The sequence below is a fragment of the Pollicipes pollicipes genome, unplaced genomic scaffold (genome assembly GCF_011947565.3).
Source record: "Pollicipes pollicipes isolate AB1234 unplaced genomic scaffold, Ppol_2.1 Scaffold_3087;HRSCAF=3621_pilon_pilon_pilon, whole genome shotgun sequence".
Lineage (NCBI taxonomy): Eukaryota > Metazoa > Arthropoda > Thecostraca > Pollicipedomorpha > Pollicipedidae > Pollicipes > Pollicipes pollicipes.
Window position 1 is genome coordinate 9,446,968 of NW_023596225.1, and position 12,738 is coordinate 9,459,705.

The window sequence follows — 12,738 nt, forward strand, 5'->3', positions numbered from 1 at the left end:
AGGTTGAACTTTTTTCAAGTGGAAGCATATCTGTTTCGATAATGCCCGCCGATGCAAATCGATCCCGAATCTGATTCCACGGAAAGGCCAACAGAGCCGAAGCCCAATACGATTTTACGTGGTCCACACGGAACTGAACCCTGAATCAGATTCGGTTCCGGTTGAACTGAGCACAAGTCTGGCCACAGGCTGCCCAGAGGGTAAAGTGCACACCTGAGCAGTGAGCCCCACGCGGCGCAGACCAGGCATTTCCGGGTCCCACACACGACCGCGCGGACTTTGCGGTCTGGCGGCCGCCCCCGCCGCGGCCGGCGGTCTCCGTGTCCGGTCCGTCAGTCAGACCCGGGGGGAGTGGTCCGCCTGGCATGCACTGCCAGCTGTGCGTCACCACTCCGGCCGCGCCGGCACGGACCACCCCAAGGCCGGACGCCCCGTACCAGGCTCGGGCGCCTGCCGCCGCCGCCGGCGGCCGTCGTACGGCGCGGCGGCCCCACCGTCTCGCCGCCTCGCCGCCGGCCGCACCTGAGCCGTGCTGGTACACGTCCGGTCCGCGGACCTTGCCGGCTCCGCTCCAGCGGCAGAGGCCGCCGTGATGACGTCACGAGCGTGCAGGGGCGGCCTGTTTGCGCCGGGCTCCGCCTCTTCGCTCAGTTGTTGTGCAAGGGACGACGCACCACGTTCCACGTTCGATGTCCATTTTGGTGTGCGTGCGGGGCCAAGCGAAATGCCACTAGTGGTTATCTCAGGAGGCTCTGCAGCGTCGGCACGCACCTCGGCGGGGTTGAGCTGAGACCTCCGCGGAGGGCTCAGCGCCCGCGTCAGCCCCGCAAGGCAGGAGATGACCCAAAGATGAGGCACCCCGCCCCATTCAAACAACGGAGCCATTGGGCTAATACATATGTTTATCGAGGACAAACGACATCCCGTGAAGAGAGCAATATTGATTTCAAAGTCTTATTCTGCGATAATGAATTAAATGAATGTCTACAACCGGCGCACGAGCTCGTAACGCATTGTGCCTGACCTCTGAGGGTCAAAATGGGCACACACTGCGACTGCAAGGGGATTCACATCAAATCGGGGCGAGTCTTACACCGTTAAGCACGACCACTGCCTTCAGTATCTGTGACAGCGGTTACCAACTAAAATTGAATCAATCGAGATTATGTTGCTCACATTGCCCAAATATTTCAAAAACGCAAATGCGATATCATCAGAGCGGTCTGTTTTCGTGGTTGATATCAGTCACCCAGACAGCTTACTTCGAAGCTCTGCTTCGTTTTATTGAAGATGTTTTGGGAAACTCTTAAAAATAATCAAAAGCGGCCATTGCTTTCTGCTCTAATGTTAGGAAGGCACTAGTTCATCTGCATCCGAGTATTATCTCATTTTCATAAATATGCACCGGGCCTGCACCTGCACGGCAGACTGGCCCTCTGAGACGTGGGAGCGGCCTCGACATGGTCCACTCAGCGTGATCACGCACAGCCAAGAGCTCCCAGCGAAATCAGCGAGCCAATGAAGATCTGTGTATCAATTCCAGGCTACCGTTGTCAGGTCAGAGCCGTTGCATCCTGGCAGAGCCTTTAAGATCGGCCATAAAAAGGAGAGAGCTTTGGATTCTATGCCGTGCGCAATCGACACGCTTAAGTACAAGATGCGTGGTAGGCATCTCGGAATTCATATGCCTACGACTATCACTCCTACCGAAATAAAACATCGCGTGACCTCATTTTGTTGCCCCTCTCGTCATGCTAGCATCAACAAATATGAAAATAATATTGCATATCTGCCAATCAACTTCTGTACCGTTGGCGTGGTGCCCGGCTGGGCAAGAACCTTCACTGAAATCAATACAACTGATATCAATACGCTATCACCACTTTTTCCATCTCAAGTAACATACGTTCTGTTTTGTACCGCGCAAATTACAAACGATGCCGTTCTGGCAGCCTGCCTTCAAAGCCTCTCGGGAGCTAACAAAGAAGTCTCATCAGCCTTGCACGATGACCGCAGTCAGCATTCCTGGATTAAGGCCGGATTTTTTCTTCTCTCGTGAGCGCAGCCCAATGTCAGGGATACGCTATTGTTGGTATCGTTTGGTATGTCCGAGTAAGGTCATTCAGTTGAAATTTCTGTGGAATGTCTCTATTGTGTGACGTAGTTGTCTATTCTGAAAGAGTGGGACGTAAGATTCCATGACATTTCTGCGATGTACCGGCTGCTGATAGCAAGCAGGGCATTCAAGGTGTTCGCAAACGCGTGGCACGTTTGTTCTGAAAAAATATCTGCGTTACCTGTATTTTACTTGCCGTATATTGGCAACAGCGGCCTGTCCTGGCTGTTAAGTCCAACACTTGTCTGGCGAATTTTGACGTCGTAATACCAATGTTACGGTATGCCACTCGATGAAGCAGATGCTGAAATGCCGTGCTTGTGGATCAATTTGCATATAATTTACCCAGGTGCCTCGAAACGTCCATAAACATTGATCTTATCTTTGTTTATGCTGAAAGGTCTCTAGTTTTGGCACATTTAGTTAAGCATATGCATCTGACAGCTGAGGCTTTCTCAACTTACAGCACTGCGAGCCAGCCAATCGCTGATGTGCCCCATATGTGTTTCTCTGCTCTGACGCACTATGTAGATTGGCACGTGCATGGCACGGTTTTTTCGTCACGCACTCGCAGGCTGTGCGGAAAGTGGCGCTCGCTTCCTCCGATGCTTTTTTTGACTCGCAGAGTATTTTTATGATGTTGTCACGGGATTTTCTCAGAGGTGAGACGTGCACGGGTCCCGGAAAGCCGCGGCACTCTATACTTATGAGGGGCCAATCAATCCGTCACTGAGTGTGTCTTAGCCACTCTTGTTCCCTCGCCGGCCCCCTAGTCTCGCTCGACCGCCGCCCATTTGTTTGATCCTTTGATTTCACAAGCAGTCCCAGACTTTGCCCAACACTTTGATGTGCTGAAATGAGCTGATCCCACGCCGAGCGTAGATTATAGCTGAAAAGGGCTGGCTGCAGGCACGACATTTGTCGACTGCCAGGAAAGAATTACTGAATCGATTGCTGGGAGCACTAGAGTCGTTTGGTTTTCTGAAGCTATTTCCGTAAAATGTTCCAGAAATTTGGTTGTGTACAAAACAAAAACCAAGAAATAATATCGAAAAGCAGAATGCTGCAATAGGGAGACACTCAGTACATTGCTTTATTCTGTATTACTTTTGGGCTTCGATATGTGTGATAAGTACTGAGTTGAAACGCCAGGAAGAGGTCCGAATGAATGACAAACTACAGAACCTTTCAAGGGCGCTCAAGAGGGTCCCTGCACGCCCGTTAGGCCTGCGCGATGACAGTGCGTCCTTGGTTTTCAGGGACTCGTGGCCGTCCCGGTGGCCAGGGTGCCTCAGGGGTCCAATAATCTCGGGTGCTTTGAGAATGCCTGGGGCATTCCTCCCATCAGCATCCGTGCACTGATCTCTGATATGGCCCTTTCCCACTCAGTCTACAATCCGCAGCCTTGAACAGTCTGGCATGCTCAGCTCCTGCACCGTGCCCACCTTCGGGTAGAAAGCTCTTAAAACCAGCCCTTAAAGTAAACACGTTTACATCTGGATAAGTGAGCAGGCTTCTGAGCGCTTAGCTTCTTCGGTGTTATGAGTTGTTTTGTTGAGAATATTCAAATTCTGATGCACCAGGAGGGATTAGCTTAACTGCGATATCAGGCAACCATTTGGAAGCACTGTGAGACTACCTAATGCTTCAAGGCGTTCTTCATGGTCACGATAGTAAGGCCGAGCGCCAGATTACGTGAGCTGAGGTGAGCGCCGGCTTGACAAGTTTTAATGGGATTCGTATCATAGCGCTAGCGAGTTTGTGTATTCGTGCAATTTTCAAATGTATGTTTTTTGTGTCAGATAAGCGGGCACCTCGGACATGTGCCACGAATGCGACGCATTTTTAGTGATGTTTGATTTTACGTAAGCTCGTACTAAATGTCTATGCTTCTGGTGTTAACGTCGCCGTCACTATATTGTCCAGGTGTAACATTGCGGGTTTTACCATCAAGCTCGATGCCTCGTTGTTTGCCTGTCTCCACCACACTCACTCTTGTCCCGAACGAATGTTGTCTTGCTTGACATGTTGAGGCTTCTTGGTGATGAGTTTCGCGGCTTATGCGTCCGTCAGGTTAATTGGGTACTAGATATCCCCAGGTAGTTCGCCTCATTTCAACTTTTAAGTTGTCATTTCAGCGGCTTCGATTCCTCTCTGTCTTACCAGTTTGGCCGTTGAGTGTGACGACACGAAGAGGTAGTGTTAGGTAAAAAGTCTCTTGTTAGTTTCCAGTACTTTATTAATACTGGAAGGTCGAAGTGTGGCAGATACGTACTCATGGCTGAATGTCTATGTGATGCCGAAGGCATGCACAAAATAAAACACCCCATTAGTCTAGGTTTATGTACGGCTATGACGGGCTATTCGCTCTTATGATTCCCCCCTGTGAACATCGTGCACCCCCGTAACCAGATAATGCTGGTAAACCATGCACGGTGTAGGGCTTTACAACTTGTAGCAATTTCTAATGCTGATAATAATATATTGCAGTTGTGCTAATCCTGCTTGGCGTTAGAGGGCCTGCATGGTGCGCGAGGTTGACATAAAAATTCGTTTCACGCACTTCGATTGTAATTTTTGTTCTGAATCAAACTACAATTAAAAGGCACGTGAATCAATTACTCTACAAATGTGCAAGTCCATGATACAGTTTTCGTTCTTGGTGAAAAATACAAGCAGCGCAGGTGTTTCGAAACCATGCAGCGACTGCCATCTATCGGCATGTAAACTAAAGGCATCGAAGTAGGCAGGGCGGTAATTTGATGCTTTGAGGTTGCAAATAATTCCCAGCATTTTAGAACAATTAAGTTAGAACAACAAAGAAAATCTGAAAACATTGTTACAAGAGCGAAGATGATCACCCGCATGCCATCCATCACATTTTAGACACATGAAATAAGTCAAACACTTTGACAACGTCCAGGATGAAAAAGCGAAAACTTGATGAATTCTGATTTGTTTCAAATGTCTCAGCTATAAGTATTGGCGTGCGGTTGGTCTTCTTCGGTTTTTCACAAGGTCTGCAATCGTGCCAGAGGCCCTCCGAAGGCTAAAGATCGCAGGTGACGTGGTGCATTTACCAGCTTAGATATTCGTCAGGATGTTACAGCCTTCACAGATCATGTGAATCACGTCAAATTGGAACCACAAACTGCTAAGATGGTTTACAAGGTGACTCATTTGATTGCTGAACGACTCTCAGGCAAATCGCAGAATGATGACCTTCGTGTCATCACTGTTGCCTTCAGCTTTGCCTCGGGCAACAGTGGCGTCACCTAGGTAGTCATTTTGTGATGTTTCCATCCAGCTCATTTGGCATTCCTTTAGCACCTGATACAAAAGTTGTCAACCGTATGAGCGCAATGAGGGGGTATTTGTGTCACTGGGGCTCTCTGACGCACTCAGCTGCTGGAGCTGTATGACATCGCCTGTCTCTCACCCCTGGCGGGAAGGGCGGGTACCGCTGACAATCGAATCTCATACCTCTGGTTTCCTGGATGCGCGACTTAACCACCACATTATCAGTATCCTTTAACACGCGCCCGTGTGACCTGTTGGATACCCTTCGCTCGGATGGGGGTCAATTTGACCCCGAGAGATCTCAGAAACTAAGGGAGCTAGAGAAACCAAATGCACGGAATGTCTTTCCCTATACGTGAACTCACTTGGGTTAAATTTTGAGACTCCTAAATCATGACCTTCGGGTCAAATAAGGTCAAACAAGGTCAAACTCTAGGTTAATGTCCAAAGTGCCCCCAGAGCCAAGATACCTGCTCCAGGCCAAACGTCACATGCTCATTTAAGGTCAATAACCTTGTTTGTTTTTTCGAAGGTCATGGCGACCAAAGACATTCAGGACTGCTTTGAATTCTGCATATGAATAAGCGACAAATATTACCCTAGGCAGTATGTTCATAAAAATGATGCTGACCTGGGTCATTTTAGGTCAGTGACATTGCCTGACTTTGAAGAAGTTCTTGGAAGATGTACAATGCGGTTCTTGTTATCAATAAATTTCAAATAAGCACCAGAAGCCACCCCATACGGCAAGCCCTGGAGCAATAAATCAGTCTGGTTTTGACCTTGGTCTGACCTTTATACCTGACTCAGAGTCATGGAGTTTGTTCCCCAAATTGTTGTGGTACCTAAGAAACTATCTCAGAGATGTATGGCTCCGTCTAACACACCGTTGTTGCACCCGATTGAACGATTCCCTAGAGATTGACTTCGCTGAATCGATGGCCTGAATTTGACCTGCCGTAGATCAATGACATTGCAAGGTAAATCTAATTTTGTAATACCAAATTATCCGCCATTCGATCGCTTACAGCTATGCAAAATTTGACGCGGCTACGCCATGCCGTTCAGAAACCATTCTGGAAAAGCTTTTTGGGGTCAAACTGATCCCCGCCTGAGCGCGTGTTAACGGGGTATCTCAGGCACCATAATCTTAATACATGTTTTCATCAACACGAATGACCAAGATGCGATTTAGACAAGTTACCACCGACTAGTTAAAACAGGACCAAGGGCCATAACCGCGACTTCACAGGATGGGAGGAAACCACGGACCACAGCACCATGCAACATCCCGCAGTACATCAATAAAACGGTGTTAACGCCGCGGTGCGATCCCGCTCCGCATCGCCGGCCTGCACTGCAATATGAAAGTACGACCATTTTACGGACTTGTAAGGATGTAATATACGTAAGGTCAACGTAAGATTATAAGGGATGCATACAGCACGCCGCAACATGGGCTTGCCAGCGAAAATGTTGTCTCCTCTGTAACCTCGCGTGAGCGACGCGATCACAACGCGACCCGAAACGCTCCGGCGCATCGCACATTGGAACGTAGAATTTCTTTCAAGTGTTGTCATGTCTTTCGGGATGGTGATGCTCACGGGGCCAGGACAAGCAGCTAACATCGTTGGAATTTCCCTGGTTTGTTGTCATCAACGAATCGTCTGACGTGGCTTATGTTGAATGTGATGGCCTTGCAACAGATGCGGCAATCTACAGGTGCATTGCAATCCGGCTATTTTTTGTTGTTAAGGCATGTATACCTATTTTCTACGCATCTATTTACACTATGGTTGTCGAAGTTACCGCCATGTATGGACTGCGTTACATTACCAGTCGAGCAAAGTAACTCCCCACAATAGAGCACATTTTCGCTGGAACCTAGCTTCACAATGGGATTCCAGACTTCTCAAAACTTGTATTTCTCACCACCTCGGGCAGAGGTATAAGCCACGCATGTCACACTCGAGTTTTCACCCACAACTGTTGTTCATTCGCTCTGCACCCTCTTTCTTCCACTCTGCTGCCTTGAAATGGCACTAAACGACTGCATGCCTAAATATGCATTATGAACAGGAAACAGCATATTGAGTTGTGCACATGCCATGAATAAATAATGCATGCTTTTATATGCAAGCCAAACGTTTCTGCAAGTGCGCCCATCCACCTTCCATCCGAATTGAACACAGCGTAGAAAGTGCCTGTACAGCACGGACGATCAGTCCAAATAGGTGCGTGTCTTGCCGACGCAGTACGCGCAGCCTTTCATACCCGTGCCCACGGATTGGGAAAATCAAGCGGTGGTCAATCGTCCAATGGCGTGCGTGGGTGAAGCTTTGTATCCTTTTGTGGACGGCTTTACCAGTTCCGCCGGATCCAATGGGGCCGGATCCATGGGGCCGGATCCAACGTTACTCGTGGCTTGAATGCTTATTGTGTGGGCAAACACACAAATTTGACAAGGTGCCCAGAAGCTGCTGAAACCCGCACCCCGCGGTCCCCAGCGGTGGTGACGCTTATGGTCCGTGCCCCTTCCCCACTGTTTGTTCGCTCTCAGCATTTGGCCGAAATCGCCCAAAGGGTTGAAGGTTTGTGAGTGGAAATGTGATCTTCGGCCCCTAAATACTCATATGAGGCTGCGGTAGTGCGGAACTTAACGGCTGCAAGACGAGCTTACGTGAGCTGCCACGCGGAGCGCCCGCCGTCTCGCCGCCGCTACGACGTTAATTAGCAACGTGTGCACCGGGGATGATTTCCTGGTGCCCTTGCGGGGGTAACGCTTGTCTCAATGCCGCCTGGCGAGTAGATGTCCGGAGCGCCAGCTGGCTAATCACGGCCGCCCCACATGGCGGGCCAGACTGCAGTTTATCCCATCGCCTTGAAGAAGTGGTCAGTGTGACACAGTTTCGGAGCTGAGTGTTCCTTGCCCTCGCTGGGCGAGGACCGGCGGGGTGTGGCTACCTTGCCCACCCCGTCATCCAGGAGACTTGACATGCGTATTATCTCAGCAGGCGCTGCAAGATGAGATCGCACCGCATGGCCGTGAGTGCGATTCACTAATCTCAAGCACATACATGGGTGATGCGTGCTAGTAGTTAACATTTTTGAGCGCTTGATCTGCAGAAATCTAGTCACCATCACTTCTAACACGACCTTGGAAGATGGAGTGTTTGTGCTGACCTAAATAGAATCCTCGGTCCCGTAAATCTTGAGCCACTTGGCACTCGCCACTTGATGGGATACACTTGGTATGTCGTTTTGTTCCCATTCCACCTCGAAGTTCCAATTACGCGGTGAGCAGCCGTAAGGCACAATACCTGAATAACGTTCCCGTTTCCGCAAAGAAGTTGACCTGAATGAATCAAATTAGGGGCCATCAGACTCTTGCGGCACTAAAGTACCTACTGAGCTTTAACACGTAGCAAGATCTTCATTAGGAATTGACTGGCTAGAGATTGCCTCACTCTCACAAGCTGGCATCAGCAAAACATCCCGCCTGTCCGGCCCAGGTTGGGTTGGCATTGTTCACACTTCTATTGTACAGACATCAGCTGAGGTCGAGACGTTCCTTGACTACAGTTACAGCGAGTCCAGTTGTGCCGGCTGCGGCTACACACAGGTAGCTGTAACGGCTGGTGATCTTGGAGCCATGATACACGCAGCTGTGACGGCTGATGATCTTGGAGCTGTGACAAACGCAGCTGTGACAGCTGATGATCTTGGAGCTGTGATATACGCAGCTGTGACGGCTGATGATCTTGGGGCTGTGATACACGCAGCTGTGACGGCTGATATTCTTGGAGCTGTGACACACGCAGCTGTGACGGCCGCGGGTGACACAGCTGTGATACACGCGGCTGTGACGGCCGCACATGGCACAGCTGTGATACACGCAGCTGTGAAGGCCGCAGCTGGCACAGCTGTGATACGCGCAGCTTTGATGGCCGCAGCTGGCACAGCTGTGATACACGCAGCTGCGACGGCCGCAGGTGGCACGGCTGTCTCATTATGGGCCATACACGGACGGTCAGCTGTCAGGCGCGACGACGACAGACACGACAGCTTCAGGGATGACGGCTGCACGTGACAGCCGTGTATGTGCGACAAGGTGACAGCTGCTCGTCTGCCACACCTGACACGTTGTGACGCCCAGGAGTGTTTGACCGGCGCCGGTGTACCGGCCGCCGGCGTGAGAGCCGCGGTTGTGACAGCCGCACACGGCCGTGGCCGGACCGTCAGCAGCCGCACACGGCCGTGCCCGGACAGTCAGTAGCCGCACATGGCCGTGTTCGGACCGTCAGCAGCCGCACACGGCCGTGTCCGGACCGTCAGCAGCTGCAGTCGCGGCCGTGTCCGGACCGCCAGCAGCTGCAGTCACGGCCGTGTCCGGACCACCAGCAGCCGCACGCGGGCGTGTCCGGACCGTCAGCAGCTGCAGTGCGGCCGTGTCCGGACCACCAGCAGCCGCACACGGCCGTGTCCGGATCGTCAGCAGCTGCAGTCGCGGCCGTGTCCGGACCGCCAGCAGCTGCAGTCGCGACCGTGTCCGGACCGCCAGCAGCTGCAGTCACGGCCGTGTCCGGACCGCCAGCAGCTGCAGTCACGGCCGTGTCCGGACCGCCAGTAGCTGCAGTCGCGGCCTTCGCGCCCACTCGACCCGACGCGGCCCATCACAAGCGCGGTCCCAGCCGCTCGGGCGCCGGCCTCGGCTCGCTGAGGGCGCCGGCGCCGGCCTCTGGTGGACACAGCAGCGGCGCCGGGGTGTGGGGCAACGCACTGACAGCAGCCGCTCCCACAGGGACAGCCACCCCATCCCTAACGGCGCCTCCAGTCCCACGCCGTGGCGCGTAATGTGCGGGGTTGCCTAACACGCCGGGTGATGTAGCTGCTTTGTCCGGTCGGGGGGAGGGGGGGGGGGGGGCTATGTACCGCAGTCATTTCGGGCTGCGAGTCCCGTTGAGTGAGGGGAGGCTTGATGATGTGATTTTCGTGAGGCCATGCGGCACGTGGGATTTGAAGAGGTACTGGAACGCGATGGCCCTGAGCAGGTGGTGTTGGTTGATCTGGGAGGTGGCATCGAAACCGCTGCTCCTGCCTGGCACACCGCGACGCGTCTCGGACCGGCCTGGGTCAAGGTATTAAAGCCTCACTAGCATTGTCTAGTGCGCGGTGACAGCACAGCCGCGCAGAGTTTAAAACGTTTACTGTTAGCTCGGAATGTGTGTCTCTTTATTCACTACCATTTGTATTTTACGCGTGGCCTTCGGATGTGATAAGATGCCCAACGTGAGTTAGGTGACAACGTTTATTTCATGGTCATTTTGCTGCCTATAAAAAGCAATGGAAGTAGCAGAATTAGCTAAATACCTGCAGTAATCCCGACCTCTAATCCCAAACTAGAATGATATACATCATATAACACTTCATATGCGTCCATAAGCAGCAGTGATATGCTCATGGAATGATAACATAAATACGCCCCAAGATCGTTTTAGATATTGAGCCCCTTCTGCTTGTTGACCACATCGCAAAGCGCGTACCAACTGTGCTCTGTCAGTTAGGACAGAATCGCTACGCACATTTCCATCGCGCTCGCGCCATACGTATCGCGGAGACTGAGTTAATGGATGTTCCTAACTACCACGGCTGTTACTCATGACAGTGGCATGGAGCTGTGGCGTTAAAGCTGTTCTTCACTCCGCCCGGCTTAACTGCTCGAATCTAGAAATCGTAACAGGATTTAAAAGACCACGTCCGTGATAAATTATCCGGTTGGGAGGAGCCCCCCGCTGACATTTCTTCGGCGCACGTGACGTCGACTTCATCGTTCTAGGTTAGTTTCACTTTTCAAATGTTGTGTGCTGGTGAAGATCGATCGTTTCTTCCCTGTTTGTCGCATCTTGTCGGACGGGTGTCACGAGCAGGCCTCGCAAACCTAAGCCCAGGCCTAGTGAGTCTTCAGCTCCGTATGTTTGCAAGCGCATGCGGTGCATCTGACGCCGCTTTTGGTCAGTTCTATCTGCGCTTGATGCAACTTGCCGACACCAGGCTGCTTGGTCGGCTAGCAAGCAGTAGACACATCGAAAATCCTTTGAAGAGTATTCGTTCCTGCGCATACCGTTTAAGACATTGCCCTCTAGAGAGATGTTATTGGCATGGCTTTCTCCTTTGCACGCTACACCTTGTGGTGCATAACGGGTTTCACGCAAATATTCTCTACAAGCCAACCCAGAGCGACAGTTTGCAGCGAGCCAACCAGGTCGGGTTCAGTGCATTTGTCATTCATCCAGTAGTTGTCCATCATTCGTAGCCATTATTTGCATTTCAGATCCATTACAAAGAAGGCGCCACAGCTAGATATTTGCAGCAAAATACCAACTCAAATTTTGGGTGCCATTTTCCTCTGTTCCACAGAATCGTAGAACATGGTGGACCGACTGCATCGATTGCATTACCTAGCTCGCAATGGAAAGCATAGATGTTTTCGTTTTTCCTCTGCACGGCAAGTTGAGGCAGAGACACGATCGAGATTTTCTCAGGAAGGAAGGTGGTGGAGCCCAGTGAGAACGCACCACGCGGAGCTTTAGCTTTTTGTCTGTAGTCAGCCATGCTCAAAATTAAAAAAAAGAATCCGGGTCTGAGGGAGCGGCATCCCACTCCTCTCCCCCGCCCCACCCCTGCCCTCCACTGACCTTTTGGCTGTACCCCTGAGCTGGAGTATATACAGGAATATGACTCATACATTTCATTGGAATGCCATGGAGGGGCGGGGGGGGGGGGGCTCAGTTTAGACAAAACAATGCTCCTTTTTCATTTTCCATGAGGACGGATAAAGACATGCTCGGGGCATAGCCTCTTAAAGGTACACAAAAACCTCCACATGAAGATGGATGCATGTGTAATATGTCTTTGTACACCTACATATATTTACACTGGGTCATTAACTGAGTGTACTTACGAAACAATTACTGATGTAACCGAATGTGCACTTACTTGGCTCGGTCGCTCGACAATGACCCCATATGTCTCGCCGAAAGCCAGCCGGACACGTGAGCGTGACCCGTCAGCTGTGTGTAGCCGATAGCAGAAGCCATCTTAAATAAATGCATCTCAATGACTTCGAACCTGGGAAGCACGCGATCAAATTATCCCTTACCGGGTATGACCGCATACAACATGGGTATGTGAAAGCACATAAACCGACAGACGTGAGCGACCTGCCCGCTGGGCTCGGCAAAGCAGGACGGTCGCAGATCAGACACGGCAGGTGCGGCCCACCGATTTGCTTGGACCGGCCAGCCCACCAGCCGGCCACGGTC